Source organism: Neovison vison, chromosome 6, assembly GCF_020171115.1.
Source record: "Neovison vison isolate M4711 chromosome 6, ASM_NN_V1, whole genome shotgun sequence".
NCBI classification, from domain to species: Eukaryota; Metazoa; Chordata; class Mammalia; order Carnivora; family Mustelidae; genus Neogale; species Neogale vison.
In genome coordinates this window covers 177,385,914-177,397,557 of record NC_058096.1, presented here as the reverse complement: position 1 = coordinate 177,397,557, position 11,644 = coordinate 177,385,914, and the positions used below count along the sequence as shown (strand labels likewise).

Genomic DNA, 11,644 nt, shown 5'->3' with positions numbered 1-11,644 from the left:
CTCTGCTGAATGTCAACTCCTCTTGATTTCTAGTTACAACATGTCCAAGTGAAAGGTGCTTATCTCAAAGCCCCAAGGCAGTCTTCGCTTGGTGCTCACTTCCTTTCTCTTTTAGGAGGCCTCTGGGCGGACTCTGAGAGGTCAGTCAAAGGCCGGAGCCAAAACCAGTGAGAGAGGGTGTTCCTGCAAGTGCCGGACCTCAGTCAGGGTGGAGATCAGCCAGCACGGAGGTGTGAGGTGGGCACTGAAAGAGTGCTCTCTGCCTTGATTTTCCCCTTCCCAGTGAACTACAACTTAATCTTGGGCAAGCCAGAGTGCTGCACTGGGGTTCATGGCTGTGCTTTCCTTTGGGGTGCCATTATTTGTGAGGATGAGTGCTGTAAAGAACCAATAAAGCCCCAGTGCTTACCCTGCCTCCACTGTGATGCGTAAATAGTGCCCTGCACCAGGTCAGGACTTTAAAAAGAGGCTGGAGAGGGACACCTGGGTGGCTCAGGGGGTTAAGCATCTGTCTTCGGCTCAGATCATGATCCCATATCCAGCTCCTTGCTCAGTGGGGAGACTGTTTCTCCCTCTGCTTGTTGCTTCCCATGCTTGTGCTTTCTCGCTCGCTCTCTCTGACAAATAAATAAATAAAAATCTTAAAAAAAAATAGAGAAGAAAAAAATGTTGGGGTGGGGGAGAAGGAAGGGAGAATGGAGAGCAGGAGGGAGGGAAGGGAAGAGGGAGGAGGAAGGAAGGAAGGAGAGAAGAGAGGGAGGAAAGAAGGAAAAAATCAGGACCATATGAAGTAACTAAAAAAAGAAAGAGAAAGGGGGCGCCTGGGTGGTTCAGTGGGTTGAAGCCTCTGCCTTCAGCTCAGGTCATGATCCCAGGGTCCTGGGATTGGAGCCCCACATCGGGCTCTCTGCTCAGCGGGGAGCCTGCTTTTCCCTTCCTCTCTCTCTGCCTGCCTCTCTGCCTACTTGTGATCTCTGTCTGTCAGACAAATAAATAAAATCTTAAAAAGAAAGAAAGAGAAAGGAAGCAAGGGAAAACAAGAGTGGAAGAAACAGACAAAGAGAACTAGATCTACTGCATACTCCATATTGTTATGGGCATTTTATTATTATTTCTCCTTTTCCTCTTCATCTTCCTTCTACCCCTTTTTTCTCCATCTCATACCCTTTTGCAGGCAAGGAGAGGGGAACCCAGAGAGCCCACTTTGAGCCAGACTGCCTTGGGCTGAAGTGACCCTTACTAGCTTAATGACCTTGGGTGGGTCACTTAATCCCTCTGGACCTCAGCTTCCTCATCTGTAAAATGGGACAATAATAACGACCTTGCAGATTTGTTGAGTAAACAAGATAACACACATAATGCCTAGCAACTGTCTCATGTTCAAAATATGGTAGTTATTATTAGCCTGATTACTTTTAAGGAAATTGTCGGAGGCCAGAGAGCTAGTGGAAAGCCAGAGTTTTGACTTGGGGCTGCTCACTGCTTGGGGCAGTGAGTCACCCCATCAGACTGACTCACTGACAAACTAGGAAAGTGGCACCTCAATTGTAAACCCTCTCTCCCACAGGTGTACATTTATGCCAGGGGAGTATACACCTATTATTTTTGCCTGCCCAGCAACCATTACCTTTTATTATGGAAACAGCAGCTACATTTTTCTCAGTCTGTGAGGTTCTTAGTCTGTGAGATAATTTTATTGGGAAGGAAGATTTCTTATTTATTTATTTATTAATTTGACAGAGAAATCACAAGTAGTCGGAGAGGCAGGCAGAGAGAGAGAGAGAGGGAAGCAGGCTCCCTGCTGAGCAGAGAGCCCGATGGGGGACTCGATCCCAGGACCCCGAGATCATGACCTGAGCCGAAGGCAGCGGCTTAACCCACTGAGCCACCAGGCGCCCCAGGAAGATTTCTTTATAATGAGCTCTTAGACCTGTAGAGGTAAGCCCAGAGCTATTGGAAGATTTTTTGCTAACTTTGTGGGCTTATGAAGGCAGAGTTCAGAGTTCTAGATCAACAGATCCCTAACATTATCATTTGGGCACCTGGATACAACTGTGCCTGAAGCCATCATCTGGATTTTTCTCCTCCTAGGTAATCTGAATGCATTTTTATGTCCCTGGCAACCTAGTGTCGCTGCCTGACTAATACAAGGCTTGTCTTATGCTAAGATTCATGAACCTTAAACCATACCAGGTTGACTCAACAATATAGAGACCAAAGAGGAAAAAGACAAAAGAAATAAATCAAAAACTTTCTCTTTCTCACTCTCTTTCATTTTATATGCATGGTACCTCTGCTAATGGTTGCTAGATGAGTGTACAAACATGTCCAAGAAAGTCCCTTCACATTACCACTTATTAATAACCTAATGACCTGCATAATAAACATCATGGTTCTTTGTATTGATACCAAATCTGTCCACATGAAGCCTGTGTCTGTTCCACAAAAATATATCAAGCTCTAATTCCGATGCCTCTTTGAGAAAACCGGAGTTGGTAAAACCTAAAAATATATATATTTTACTACGAGTTTGGGATTGTCCTTGTGGCTGAACTCCTCCAAAGTAAGAATCATTTACCAAATATTTACTGTCCTCTTCCATGTGCCACTGTCTCAGGGTGTCTTAATCAGGATAATCAAGATAAGTAAAACAATTCCATCATTTCTTAGATATTTAGCATTCCAGCAGAGAACAAGCTCTCTCCTCTCCCTTCCCAAGGATGTATGTCTCCCCTCTTTTGCTTATAGACCATGACTTGGCAGTCCAGGGTCTTGACCTCAGAGCTGGCTTTGGTTACCAGAGCCTTCATGAACCCATCTGCTGGGGTGTTGAGTCAGAGAGTCATAAAGAGGAATGTTTCCCACTGAACCTCACACCAGAACAGCTAGACTTGGAACTAGGCTGGCTGTTGACTTAGCTGCCCCGGAGGGGAGAAGATGGGAGACGTGGGAGGTAGGGAGCCTGCTCGAGGCAGACGGTCACCCCATGATGACCTCACCTGCCAAACCAGTGACTCACCCCCAGTCCTTCCCCCTCCCTGCCAGATCTTGCTCATGTGGAATACCTGAGGGGAATACCAGGCTCCTGTAGTTATCGAAAAGGCACAACTGTGAGCTATTTTTAAAGGTGTGACGTTTTCTTACTTTCAAGTGGAGGCAGCAACCCCTGCAAAGTCAAGAAATGGGTCTTAGGTTAAAGCCGTCTTAATAAATGCAGGAGAATCTCCTTTTAAAAGACAGAGTAGAAAGGAACGGAGAGCACTGGGGTGGTTGGTTTTCTGTACATGTTTTTTCATTGTGGCAAAATAATACATAACAAAATTGACCACTGTAACCATCTTATATACATGTATACAAGTATACAGGTGAGTGACCTTCAGTACATTCACCATGTTGGGCAGCTATCACCACCATCCATTTCTAGAACTAGTTCCCCCTCCTGAGCAGAAACTGTAGTGGTATTAAACAATAATCCCGTTTCCTCCTCCCCCCACCCCCAATGCCAGCCCCTATAACTTCCATTTATTTAACTTTCTGTCTTTATAAATCTGTCTGTTCTAGGTACCTCATAAAAGTGGAATCCTACAAAATGTGTCCTTTTGTGACTGGTTTATTTCACTTAGCATAATGTCTTCAAGTTATCCATGTTGTAGCATGTGTCAGAATTTGTTTTTTTTTTTTTAAGGCTGACTAATATTCCATTGTGTGCGTATACCATATTTTATTTATTCATTAATGAATTGATGGACATTTGGATTGTGTCTACTTTTTGGCTTTTTTATCGTGTGTGGTTTAGCTTTGTGTCCTTGAAGGCCACTTTTTATTTTATTTTATTTTTTTTAAAGATTTTATTTATTTGTCAGAGAGAGAGAGAGAGTGAGCACAGGCAGACAGAATGGCAGGCAGAGGCAGAGGGAAAGAGAGAAGCAGGCTCCCTGCCCAGCAAGGAGCCCGATATGGGACTCGATCCCAGGATGCAGGGATCATGACCTGAGCCGAAGGCAGCTGCTTAACCAACTGAGCCACCCAGGTGTCCCGAAGTCCACTTTTTAAAAAGTGGTTAAAAGGTTTTCTGAAAAGAAAAATTTGTGTGTAAATTGGGGCTAGGATGACCAGTTCTTATTACTCAGGAGTGTTGTGGAGATGAAGTTAGGTTCTGGGGAGCAAAGTACTTTGTAAACTCCAAAATGTCCTATAAAAATATTCTCACTTTGTTTCTAGTATTTGCTTAGCAGCTCCCCCCCCGCCCATGGAGAAAAAAGGAACCGTACCCTAGCCCGTCTTCATATTGTAAGAAATCTTAGGTGGAAGAGGCAGAAATGAATGAGGTTTGGGGGATCTTGTGTGCACTGCCCTCTTCCTGTTCTTTCTAAAGCAGAGTGCAGTTGTATTGAATGCTTATTATGGACCAGGATTTGATTTTATTAGTTACTAAGTATTAAACTACTAGCTGTAGGACATAGACAAGTTACTTTACCTCTTTGTGCCTCAGTTTCTTAGTCTGCAAAGTATGAATCAAAACAATGAAACCCACCTCAGAGAATCGTGGATATTGAATGTGGTAAAATGACTATAGAGGATGTAGCAAAGTGTCTGACATTGGGTGGGCATTCAGTCACTGTTAGCTGCATTTATTTAGGTTGTTATTGTAGATTTCTTATTCCTTCTTTAGGATTATTGCTGCCCTGATCTTCTCAATCATTACTAACACATAATTAAAGACTAAATGCCTGGTCTCTGTATAGTAAAAAAAAAAAAAAGCGTCAATTCAAGGCACAGGCTAGATGCTCCATATTAAGCTTGCCCAGAATGACTTAAAACAAACACTGTACCGAAGGTGGATGAAGCCAGGGAATATTCTAAAGAGAATCGTAAGAAACTGCTCCAAAAAGATTAAAAAAACAAAAACAAAACAAAAAAAGCCCCCAAGAATTCAGAGTATTGAAAAGTCTATTTTGTCAGGCACGTCCTGTCTTGGGGTTGTTCTTTGTGTTTCGATTTGCGGGGTGGGGGAAAATGTTTCTTAGCCAACGGCTGGGTGAGAGTGCTTTGAGTCCTGATAATCCTGCATAAAAATAAAAAGAAAGGTGGCCCTGCAGGGCGTCCCCAGGGGAGCAGGCGGGACCTACAGCCCGTCTCACTGGGCCGGCACCGAAGAGCCCAAAGAGCTCGCGGTTTCCCGCAGGAGGTCCGGGTCAGTTCTGAGGCAGGTTGGCCTCACCAAGACTGCCAGGATGCTGTCGTCTCCATGACTACAGAGTGCGAACCGGAGACGCAGCTTGCCAGTGGTGTCATCCTCCGAAACCAAAAGCCCCCGCCCCCACACCGCCCCAGCCGCTGGCCGCAGGCAGTGGAATTCTTCTGGGAAGGCGGCTGACGTCGCTGGCGGCCGCTGCCCCAGCCCTGGCAGCGCTGATGCAAGCACAGCCCCGCGCCTGCAGGCAGGCAGCCCCCTGGGAGAGCTGGCGCAGCGCTCCGTCTTGTTCTCTTCCGGCCACCCCGCCCGATTTTCCCTGCGAGGAGTCAACAGCTCCTGGGTGGTTCCTCACCGAAAGGTCCAGTGCGGGTGGGGGTGGGAAGGTGTCTTTGCCTAAACCAGTTCTTCCCCCTCTGTTCTTCCCAGACTTCCTTGGAGAGTCAGAGCATCCCAGTCTGACCACGGGTGGGTCAATATGAAGGGCTCTCGGGCTCCCAGCCGCTCCCGGGACATGGCCCGGGTTGCCCGAGACACCTGGTGCCAACTGGTGCCAAGGCAACCGCCCGGATCACGAGGGGATCTTATGTCTGAGTAGGGAGGTGGTGAAGGGCCGGTGAAGTGCAAGGTGTCCACCCAGGGCTGGTCTCCATCGCCCTCTGCTGGGCAAATGAGAGAGTTACTCTAAAGTTCCGGCTGGGACCACCTGCGCACTTGGGGTGGGGGTGGGGGTGAGGGTCCGATGGGGGTGGGGAACGGGGATGGGGCTGGAATATTAGAGATCACGCTCCTTATGAAACAGACCAGGAAACTGAGGCTGAAAGAGGGCACGGGACCTATCCATCGTCCCGCTGCTAGGACCAATTTGGGACCAGGAGTCACATTGACATCCTCTCTGCACAAACTCTATGTTGTTTCAAGTGAGTGAGAAGTCTTCCCACAGAGGACTCATCATAGAGAACGTGTTTCACGTCCGATTTCCCTGTGACGCATTTCCTCACCACGGCCTCCCAGCACCGGTCCTAGCGGCCTGGGGATTCCGACCCTCCCAAGGTATGCAAAACCAAAACCAGCTTCATGACAGCGTTAAGCGGCTCTTGGCCATTGTCCCTGTTTCTCTCCGCAGTGTGCAGTAGAGTTTTCCAAAGACCGTAAGACAGGCGGTGCAGCAACAGACTGCAGAAGCAGGTAGGAGAATACAGCTGTCTTCTATGAAGGCAACGTTGAAAGAGAGACGCAAACAAGCGCCATTCTGCTCATTAATTTTTGTTTTGTTTTGTTTTAGAAAGCATAGCAACTCCCACAAAAAATATCTTGGGGCACCTGGGTGGCTCAGTGGGTTAAACCTCTCCCTTCGGCTCAGGTCATGGTAACAGGGTGCTGAGCAGGGAGTCGGCTTCCCCCTCTCCCTCCGCTACTTCCCCTGCTTGTGCTCTCTCTCCTTGTCTCACTCTCTGTCAAATAAATAAATTCTTAAAAAAAAAAGTATGTTAATATGTAATATTTACCATGTTTCAAGGAGTTGACAATATTTAAAACATTTCTTTGTCCTAACTTCTAGAATGGCAAGTACAGATAGGTAGAGCTTCCATGAAAAAAAGCTCATTAGGGTCCTTTGGGATCATGAAGACTGTAAATAGCTCCTGAGACCGTAAACTTTCAGAGAATAGTTGCTGTCTGGAAGGTGGCCTCTTCCTAGTCACTGTCCCATCCCCCTCTTTTATTTCCTTCCCTGTCCTCTTCACTGAAGAAATGACCTCGTTTCTTATTTATTTATTTATGACTCATGGTGGGGGGTCTTGTTAAAATTTATATTTGGATTCAGTAGGTCTGGGCTGAGGCTGAGCGGGTCCTCATTTTCCAACGGGTTCCCAGGGACCACACTTTGAGAACTTCTGCTTCAGTCTTGCTCTGCCCTTTCAGAAGGTGCGATGCCCGCCTCAAGACAAAACAAATCAGATGGTTATTCAGTGTCATCAGTGAGACTGTTTACGCAGGTGGGACCAGTTTGTGTCTGCTCCAGGGTAAGACTGTTGAAAAAAATTGAGGGTCAGCTAATATGCAAATTGGAAGAGGGAGCAACAGTGAAGTCAGGCCTCAGAGGCGTTGGAGCTACCGTTGAAAACAGGCGTGGACTTTGAACAGTAAACTAAAGGGCAATCGATTAAGGAGCATTAAATCAAAGATGCTAGGGGCTACGTTGCAACAAGCTACTCATAATTCAGAAACGGTGCTTCTTCAGCTACAATTCTAGAATCAGCTAGAATCGTCCCCAAATCTCAAAGCACATGGTAGACAGTTGAATAATGGGAATTTTAGTTGTCATGAGGAAAAAAAAACCTTTACTGTGAGAGGGGGAAAGAATCTAAATATGCTGTATAACATTTTTGCATTGGGGTGGAAAATGTATTTAAAACCAAACTGCATGTAACTGTTTCTGCTATCTAATTTGGGGTGGTAGTATAATTTACATCAGTGGAAAAATGAATATCTCTATACTGGGTCTTTCCACTTACAGAAGGGAAGGAAGAGGACTGACGTAAAACTTGTGCCAGTTGGGTTATATCGCCAGAGAAGGGATTACAACTCAGATGCTTCCAGAGGCCAGACTTTTGAGTCACACAAACCCAGGGTTCTGGTGGATTCTGGTGAAGAGTAACCGTCTCGCCTGGCAGAAGGGGCAGCTTGCTGCTGCCACGTTTGATCAGGGAGCAACACCCCTCCCCCCGCCGCCATGTTGTCACGTCCTCCCTAGGTTTTTGAAAGAAGCCAGAGGCCAGGGTTTTAGGCAAAATGCGTCCATTTTTTTAATATCGGGGAAAGAAATAAAATCGAATACACTATTGAACAGGTTTTTGTGCTGAGCCAAACAGAGCAAATCCTCCAAACTCTGAGGCAAATAAAGTGGGGAGCCAGGTTTGGTGGGTCTTTCTTCGGCTGAGCGCTGACGTTCAAGGCAGATAATATCTGAGGGGAGTGTGTGTGTGTGTGTGTGTGTGTGTGTGATGGTAAAGTGTCTTGCCTAATCAGATGGGGAAATTTCAGTATTTCTGTGGGAAAGGAGCAGCTCAGAGGGAGGGCAGTCTTGGGGAACAGAGGAGCAGCAAGTGTGAGGAAAAAATGGGGTGGGGGAGATGGTGAGCATGCAGGGACGGGGCAGGCATGGTGGTGGGGACGTATGCGCTGTTAGGTGAGGGAGTTTTTGAGGGGGTTGGCGTGAGGATGAAGGAAAGGAAGCTGTGTTCCACCTGCTGTTGGAGCTGAGCAGATAGAGGTTATGAGCCGCCTGAGGTGAGATGCAGCTGAGATAAAATAGTAGGAACAGGATTCAGCCTGGCGGCTGAGAGAACACGGCGTTCCAGGAACTACCAGAAAAAGTTGGGCTTGCCTCCGGGGACGGATAGGGGCCTTCAGTCACTTTTATGTCTGAGGAGCAGGCAAGACCCAGCAGGTAGCCTCTGTAGGGTGGTGAACTAAGGGATGGACCCTACGAGCCACTGTTTGTCTCATCTATAATTTGGGCAAAGTCATTTAACTTATCTGGGTTTCGGCTTCCCTTTAAAATAAGTAATAATAACACCCGTGTCACCTCCCAATAAGGTTCCTGTAGGAGCAGCTAAGATACTATATGAGAAATGTTTGGTAGAAAAAGAGAACTAGGGACACCTGGGTGGCTCAGTCGGTAAGCATCTCCCTTCGGCTCAGGTCATGATCCCAGGGTCCTGGGATCGAGCCCCGCATCCAGCTCCTTGCTAGGTGGGAAGTCTGCTTCTCCCTCTCCCACTTCCCCTGCTTGTGTTCCCTCTCTCGCTGTGTCTCCCTGTCAAATAAATAAAATCTTAAAAAAAAAAAAAAAAGAAAAGGAAAAGAATTAGAATAAATGTGAGGTGTTGGCTGACAATGCTAGTGATTATGGACAGTCACTGAGCACCTACAGTATGGGGCTCTGCCACACGAAGCGCTTCCCGTGCATGGTCTGATTGAAACTTCCTAGCACTGGCAGAATATCTCTATATCCCCATTATACAGAGAAGAAAACAGAGGTACAGAGAGATAAACTAACTTGCCCAAGGTTACTTAGCTGACAACTGGTAGAACCAGGTCTGAGTGACTCTGAATATGACCTTTGTAATTGCTCCATGACAGGCTGCCTTGACGTGCATTCCTAATTTTATGTTGGCCTGCGTATTGGAGAATATCAATCCTATGTGCTTTTCAACACTATGTTGATATATACAGATATACAGGTTCTTCTTCTTCTTCATTATTATTATTATTATTATTATTTTTTAGTATATACACGTTCTTATTCACTAGGACTTTAAAATATCACTTTGGTCATTCATTCAATCATGGATCTAGTGAGTGCCTCCCGTGAGTCGGGTGTAGTGTTACTAGTAAGAATACCTCCACAAACCAAAGACAGTCTCTTGCCTTCCCGAAACTTATAAAGTAACTACAGAGAACAGAATTCAATGATTACAGATAACAGGTGGGAAAGGCAAGTGCTTTGGTCTGAGGAAGGAGAAGGCATCCTAGATAAGGCCTAAAGAATCAAGAGGAGTAAACCAAGGAAAGGTGTGGAGCAGAGACAGTGTCCCAGACAGAGAGAATCAAATAAGACAGAAAGCCAGGAAGTTAGCAAGTGCTGGGGGCCGTGGAGGGAAGGAAGGTCAGACTCTGTGCCCAGCATGGAGGGTTCAGGGCCAGTGGGGAGCAACAATGCTGGGAGGTGGTCAGGGACCCTCAGACACACAGGGCCTTGAGAGTCATGTGAAGGTATAGATAAATAGATCTGCATACATATGTTTTGTGTATGTTTTCATTTTTTCCCTTAAAAACCAAACCAGAATCATGCCTAATACAGTATTTTTTTAAAGACTTTATTTATTATTTGAGAGAGAGAGAAGATTTTATTTATTATCTGAGAGAGAGAGAGAGAGCACGGGCACATGAGCAGAGTGAGGGGCAGAGGGAGGGAACCTGACTCCTGCTGAACAGGGAGCCCAGGGTGGGACTCGATCTCAGAACCCTGAGATCATGATCTGAGCCAAAGGCAGATGCTTAATGGACCGAGCCACACAGGTGCCCCTAAGATTTTGTTTTTAAGTGATCTCTGCACCCAATGTGGGACTCAAACTTATAACACTGAGAGCAAGAGTCACACACTCCACCGACTGAGCTAACCAGGCACCCCATAGTTTCGACATTTCTGTATACCTGGGAAACCATCACCACAATCCAGAGAATCAAGAGAAGGGTTACTTATGCCCCGATAATCTCCCTCCTGCCCCTTCCAGCCACTGGCAACTGCTGATTCGCTTTCTGTTACTATCAGTCTGCGTTTTCTAGAATTTTATCACTTGAATGTCTCAAGACAATGGACTCAAACACTGTGTACATTTTTATCTCTCTTCTTTCACTCACATACTTATTATGAGACTCATCCCTGCTGTTGTGGGTAACATGCTTTGTTCCTTTTCATTCCTGAATCAAGTCCTCTCCTGTTTTAAAACCTCCTTTTTTCTCCTAATATATCAGGATAGCTGGCTCTAGGTCAAATATCAGAATTCGAATATCAGCCGTGCCTTTAGCAAATGGACAAGCTTGGGCAGAGACCTCACTACCTTACCCAGTTTCCCCAAACCTCAAGGACCGTGTCCGTTACAAATGGATCTTAGCAGCACTACCTCGGTAGGCATGTTGAACGGTAAGTGAGAGGATGTGTGTCTCTGTGCCTGGCAATTGTTCAATAAAGTCATCAGGCGTAGTATTGCTACTATTACTGTTAGGGTTCACACCTGGTACTTTTTTTCGTATTTTGGGGTTTTTTGTTTGTTTTTAACTGTGGAGCTTCAATTTTTTAAAATTTATTATTCACGTATTTATTTTTAGTTTTCTTAAGGAATCTCTGTACCCCATGTGGGGCTTGAACTCATGACCCCGAGATCAAGAGTCCTGTGCTCTACCAGGCGCTGACCCAGAGGACATCAGACACAGCCATGGAATGCTGATGTGCCCCTGAAGCTAGAAAGCAGGGAGCAGAGACTGAGTTCCCTTCCTGGTGAAAGCATGAGCTCCAGGGTGGACAAAGCCAGTGCCTTCACCTCTCTGCTCCCCAGATTCTCTTCCTCAAGCCCACTGGCATCCAGAGTGGGGTTCGTGATGTGAGAGAACTTAGAGGTTCCCTCCGGATGAGCAAAAAAGGGAAGCTGGGTTAACTACAACCCATTTAGTCACGCAGACAGTCATGCCTGTCGTTCCAACCCCAGAGCCCCACGTCTTTTTTGATTGCTTGCTCAAACAGTACATTAAATCATCTCTAACATGCAAGAACTATGTTATGTTGATACAGAAGTGTCTCCAAAAGACAAATACTGTAGGATTTCGTTCATATGTGGAACCTAAAAAACAAAACAAATGAGCAAACACAACACCCCAGAAACAGAC

The 11,644-nt window shown here is 46.1% G+C and overlaps 1 long non-coding RNA gene across 1 annotated transcript; it reads left to right on the top strand.

Moving 5' to 3' along the window:
* The first annotated feature begins 6,286 nt into the window (after positions 1-6,286).
* Positions 6,287-11,628, top strand: LOC122909250. Its single transcript, XR_006385107.1, has 3 exons — positions 6,287-6,382; positions 10,736-10,904; positions 11,090-11,628. It is a non-coding gene; the product is annotated as an uncharacterized LOC122909250 (long non-coding RNA).
* Positions 11,629-11,644: the final 16 nt, after the last annotated feature.